The sequence below is a fragment of the Piliocolobus tephrosceles genome, chromosome 7, assembly GCF_002776525.5.
Source record: "Piliocolobus tephrosceles isolate RC106 chromosome 7, ASM277652v3, whole genome shotgun sequence".
NCBI classification, from domain to species: Eukaryota; Metazoa; Chordata; class Mammalia; order Primates; family Cercopithecidae; genus Piliocolobus; species Piliocolobus tephrosceles.
In genome coordinates this window covers 2,180,572-2,186,339 of record NC_045440.1, presented here as the reverse complement: position 1 = coordinate 2,186,339, position 5,768 = coordinate 2,180,572, and positions in this window count along the sequence as shown.

The window sequence follows — 5,768 nt, the reverse complement described above, 5'->3', positions numbered from 1 at the left end:
CCCATGAGAACTTGCTCCTGGGTGCCGGCGTTGCCATTGCGGGAAGCTTAGATGCCCTGGGAATGGGACATGGGACAGGGTGCTTGGAGAGCCGGAGCTGCAAGGACATGAGAGAGTTCTGGTTAAGCGGGGGAAGGAGCTGGCTGAGGATGGGTTTTGAGTGACCAAAACCCAGCCCACGGAAGTGCCCAGTCCCAAGTTCCAGCTTTGCGTGGAGCCACTTTGTGTCTACCTTGGGTTAGCAGGGTGAAGCAGGCTTACTGTGTCAGATAGTCTGGTATTTAATCAAATAATTAGTTAAATATAATTCATGGAAGCCAAGCACAGTAGCTCATGCCTGCAATCGCAGCACTTTGGGAGGTTGAGGCGGGTGGATCATTTGAGTTCAGGAGTTCGAGACCAGCCTGGCCAACATGGCAAAACCCTATCTCTACTGAAAAATACAAAAATTAGCCAGGCATGGTGGCATGCACCTGTTATCACAACTACTTGGGAGGCTGAGGCAGGAGAATTACTTGAACCTGGGAGGCAGAGCTTGCCGTGAGCCGAGATCCCACCACTGCATCATTCCAGCCTGGGTGACAGGGTGAGACTCTGTCTAAAAAAAAGAAAAAAAAAAAAAAATCAAGGAAATAGCAAAATCAGAATTCACGATTATTGAAAGGGCTGGCTTCAAATTTGCAAAAGATGCAGTAGCCTTGACCTACACTGATATCACAGGTACCAACATCACAGATGTCCCTGCCAAAAGCTTGGGGTGCTCCTACCAATTGGTGCTAATAGAGGAGGCAGAGGACAGAGTAAGCCATGAGGATTCATTAGGGTTTTGTACATGTGTTTTCCTGTTACGTTATGTTTGGAAGGCTGAGCACTGGTGTGTCTGGAAGGAAGGAACAATGATGTTATCCTCAAGCAGAAAGTGGAGGCGCTGATGTGATTCTGCCTTACTGCTTTTGGGTGCCTTTACAAGAAACTCCTACAATTAGACTGTAGGTAAGTGCCTCTCTCTTTTCCTTCCTTCCCCCCTCCCTCCCTCCCTCCCTCCCTTCCTTCCTTCCTTCCTTCCTTCCTTCCTTCCTTCCTTCCTTCCTTCTTTCCTTCCTTCCTTCCTCTTTCTTTTTTCTTTTCTTTTCTATTCTTTTCTTTCTTTCTTTCTTTTACTTTTTTCTTTTTCTTTCTTTCTTCCTTTCTCTCTTTCTTCTTTCTCTTTCTTTCTCTCACTTTCTTTCTTCTTCTTTTTCTTTTTTTTTTGAGAGAGGGTCTCACTCTTGTCTCCCAGGTCAGAGTGCAATGGCATGAACAGCTCACTGCAGCCTCATCCTCTGCAGCTCCAGCAATCCTCCCACACTAAGCCTCCTGAGTAGCTGGGACTGTAGCTGGGATTGTGCCCAGTCACTCCCGGTTAATTTTTTGATATTTTGTAGAGATAGAGTCTTGCCACGTTGCCCAGGCTGGCCTCAAACTCCTGGGCTCAAGTGATCTTCCCTTCTTGACCTCCCAAAATGCTGGGATTATATTCATGAACCACCGTGCCCAGCCAACACCTCTTCTAAAATGTCAAATATCTCTGGGGAAGTTAAAAGACTTGTTGAAGTGACTCACATGTTAGTATGAAATGGTTTAACCTCACTGTCTTTCTCCTAATACCTCTTGAACATTGAGAATAGAGATATATTCAAGGGGCTGGGGGAAGGAGAGGAGAAGGAAATAGAAGTTGATTATTATAGTTGTTGTTGTTGTTGTCATTAGTTTTGTTTAGAGGGCATACCGCAGTGGGAAAGGCCTTGGTTGAGATGTGAATTGGAGTGGTGACAAGAGAGATTTGAATATGAGGATCTTTGAAAGTTAAAGTGCTCTCAAAGGACAGTAGAAGGGTTCTAAAAAGGAGGGTTTTTCTTTTCCTCTTATTTTCCCAGAAATTCTCTCTGGGACTGGGCACAGTATGTGGGCTCTTTACTATGCTTGGACTATTTTGAAAATAAAACTCAGCTGGGTGCGGTGGCTCATGCCCATAATTCCAGCACTGTGGGAGGCCAGGGCGGGTGGGTCACCTGAGGTTGGGATTCGAGGCCATAGGCAGTCCTTTGGTCATATTTTGGGAATATTACCAATTCACCTGGCCAACATGGTGAAACCCTGTCTCTACTAAAAATACAAAAAAATAGCCAGGCGTGGTGATGCATGCCTGTAATCCCAGCTCTTCAGGAGGCTGAGGCAGAAGAATCTCTTGAACCCAGGAGACGGAGGTTGCAGTGAGCCGAGATCAAGCCACTGCATTCCAGCCTGGGCGACAGAGCCAGACTCCATCTCAAAAACAAACAAACAAACAAACAAAAAGGAAAGAAAAGAAAGAAAAGAAAAGAAAACTCCACACATCTGGACAAGCTAGGCAGGGGCTGAGGATAGAAGATGACGCAAAAACACTGTTAGCCCACTCCTTTCCTGGATGCCACTCTATCTAGCCTTTGCCCAAGAGGCCTTCATGCCTAATTGTAGCTTTTCGACAGGAAAAGCAGGACAGCTGCTGCTAATTTAATTACATCCAATTTGGGTGGTATTTATTGAGGCTTCTGCGTAAGGCACCTTCTTAACAATGTCCCAGCCCTCCACCACAGTCACCACCCACCTCCCCCCTACGACAAATCTGACTATAGGATTTCCAGGCAGAGAAGAAAACCTCCCACCTCGGGCTTCATCTGTAGGGGCTGCAGTCCAAGCCAGCGGCTTGGACTTTTTGTTTTCTCTGCACTGGGTTCTGATGCCGACACTGCGCAGGTTGTTACAGAACTGCTAGAGATAAATGTGAGGGCACATGAAGGCATGGGAGGCATTCTTTCCCAATGGGGGAAGGACAGGAAGCAGACAAAGAAGGGCCTCTGCTGTCCTTAGGATTCTCACTTGTATGTTTCTGTTTCCAGAGCATCAGTGATGGGAAGTGTTTGCCTCTCTCTATCATTGAACTCAAGGCACAAAAAACCAAGGCAAAATAACACTTTTTAAAGGCTCTGACCCCCAGTTGCATCAGCTCCATCGAGCAGGGTTGTGCAGTGCAAGGCTGGAATGGTTTCCAGGGTCTCTGTGGGGAGGAGGGGAGAGCTGCCCTCCTCATCTCTGAAAACAGTGCTTTTCCCAAATTGCTTTTTCAAGTTTCCCTCCTTGAAATGTGAAATGACATCCTCCAAGCACACTGTTTGAATCTATGGTGTTATGTATATGTGGTGGCTTTAACACAGTCTCAGAGGGACTCCTAGGGAGGTGGGGAGGAGAGCCCTGAGGCTGGGGCACCTTGCTTGCTTTTGATGCAAAACTGCTCTCCAAAAATGGCTCCAGAGAAAGCAAGCCTTGAGATAGTGAAGAGACTGGAGAAGCTTAGATTCTTTTTAAAATGGAAATTAGTTATTTTCACTGCAAAGAAGACATTTCCCTCAAAAGGGGGAAAACGTCTTAAAGACACCTCCCCCAGCTCAGCTAGCACTGGGACACAAGCAAAACGCCAGACTGGCCGGTAAATCATCTTGGGAGGAGAGAGTCTGAATAGAGGGGAAAGCAGAAAAGCAGAAGCCGGGCATAGTGTGAGCTGATTCCAGCAGAGACTGAAAGCAGCAAGGGGCCTGGGCTATGGGATACATAATTGGCTAACGAATAATAAAGCCAAAATTGGATATTAACAGCAATTAATTTCTGTAGAGGCACTGGGGAAAAGAGCTGCAGAAAACCCCATTGGGCCTTAAGCCGAAGCAATCTGAAATTAAACCAGTGTCTCAATTAAATGGGAATAAATATTGCCGCATCAATCTGTGTAGAGTGGGAGGGGGCTGACAGAAGCCCCCTGTGCAGCTCAGGGCACCATCCTGCACGTCGGAAGGTCTCAGTGGCACAGCCTCAGTCAGGCACCACCCGGCCCACGACCTTGAGGCCAGGACTCCGAAAGTTGTTTCGGTGCACGGCCTGTTGACCCAAAGGGACCTTGTATCACTCACTGCACGCTGATGGACCCAACAGATGAGGAAACGGAAGGAATTGAGTTCTTTTGAAAACAGAGACCCCGTCCTAATGGCAGCAGCGGTTGCATTTGCAAGGAGATTCATGAAGACAGAAAGAGCCTTCTGCGCCTTCCTTCCAACCGACTTCTAGCTGCTCCGTCCCCTCCGGCGTGGGATCTGGAACTAACGCTGACTAAGGCCGAAGGAGGAATGCGTCTTTTTCCTTGCAGGTTGAAGATTTTTGTTGTGGTTTTGGCTTCTGTGGAGATGGCTGCGGGGGAGGGGAAGGAGGGTGTTTGGGGATGGAGAGGACACGTCGCTGGGTCCTCAGGGAAAATGCCCGCTCCCTGGCAGGGTCACTGGGGCTATCCCGGAGAGGAGGCTGGAGGTATGGGCGGGGCGTCCTAATGGGGACTTCAGGAGGATGCACTGAGACGGACTCAGCAAATAAAATTCCAAACCCCCAAGCGCTTTCGCGGCGGGTCCTCTCCCAACCTCCCCGCTGTCTGTAGCCCTTCCCAGGCTGCACCTGCCAGCCCCTCTTTCTTGCAAGTTCTGAGGCTTTCCGGGGTGCAGAGTGGGGTCCTCAAGGCCGCAGGTACTGAAGTGGATCGGAGAGAGGCCCGGAGGAGGACGAGGGAAGCAGGACTGCGGGCGCCGGGCGCACAGGCTGACCGGCTGCACGGCCGTGAGGATGCGGCGTCTAGGCCCAGGCCTGCGGCTGGGGAGCGCTGCGGGTGGCCAGGGGAGGACGTGACCTCCCGCCCAGGCCTTCGGTCTGGCTCGGCCACCCTTGGAAGCTGAGGATGTACCCTCGCCTCGATTCGTCCCTCTTCCTGCCCCCGACTCCGTAATAATCTCTCACGTTGACCGTCGAGTGTCCACCTGGCGCTAGAGCGAAATCAATGTGCATGGAAAATGGAAAAATGACCTCTCCGGGGACAGGCCCTGGCGTTTGTCGCCCCGAGCTGGGGGCGCCCTGACCTCTTCGCCTCCCCCTCGACTTAGAACTTGGGCTTGGGGCTCATCCTAGAAAGAACGTGAGACTAACTCGCGTCTACCCACATCTCCGATGGGTCCAAAGCTTTGGGAACTGCAGGAGGACCCGAATCTCAGGAGTTCCAGGTCTGCATGATTCAGGACAGAAAGAGAAAGAAAAAAAAAAAAAAAAAAAAAATCAAGACTGGGAAATGGAAGCAAAAAAGAAAAGGGAAACCAGCGCCTGCTCATCTTCTCCTTGCTCCATGGAGAAGTCCCTGGTGCATTCCAAGAGAAAGAGACGAGAATGCCTCGTGCGTGCTGGGAAGCGAGTCACTGAGAAGCCCTGGGCGCGGTCCGGGCCGGCAGGGGCCGAAATGGGGCCCGCGTCTACAGTCGTGGAGCCGCAACTCGACGCAGAACCGCCCTGGGAACATCACATGAAGTTGCAATATGCACTTGCAGCCAAAGTATTGCCTCCTGGACCCCAGGTCTCAGTATTTTGTGTGTGCTTAAGCAACAAATAGGTTGGACTTGAATTTCAAAAGAACCCTCCCAGTGTAATTTTGAGAGAGAAAGCTCTTAGTGATTCTGAAAGTTTGTTTTCTGGGTTCCGGGCCCCTGACCCAGTCCCTCAGGTCTTGATAGCGTTTCTATTTTAAGACAAAAGGGAGAAGGATAGGAAATAAAAAGATGAACCTATTGAGAGTTGCTGACACTTTTATTTCTGACCTGGAACATTCCTTGCCCTCAATAAGGCCTGATTTTTTTTCTTTTCTTTTCTTTTTTTTTTTTTTTTTTTTTTTT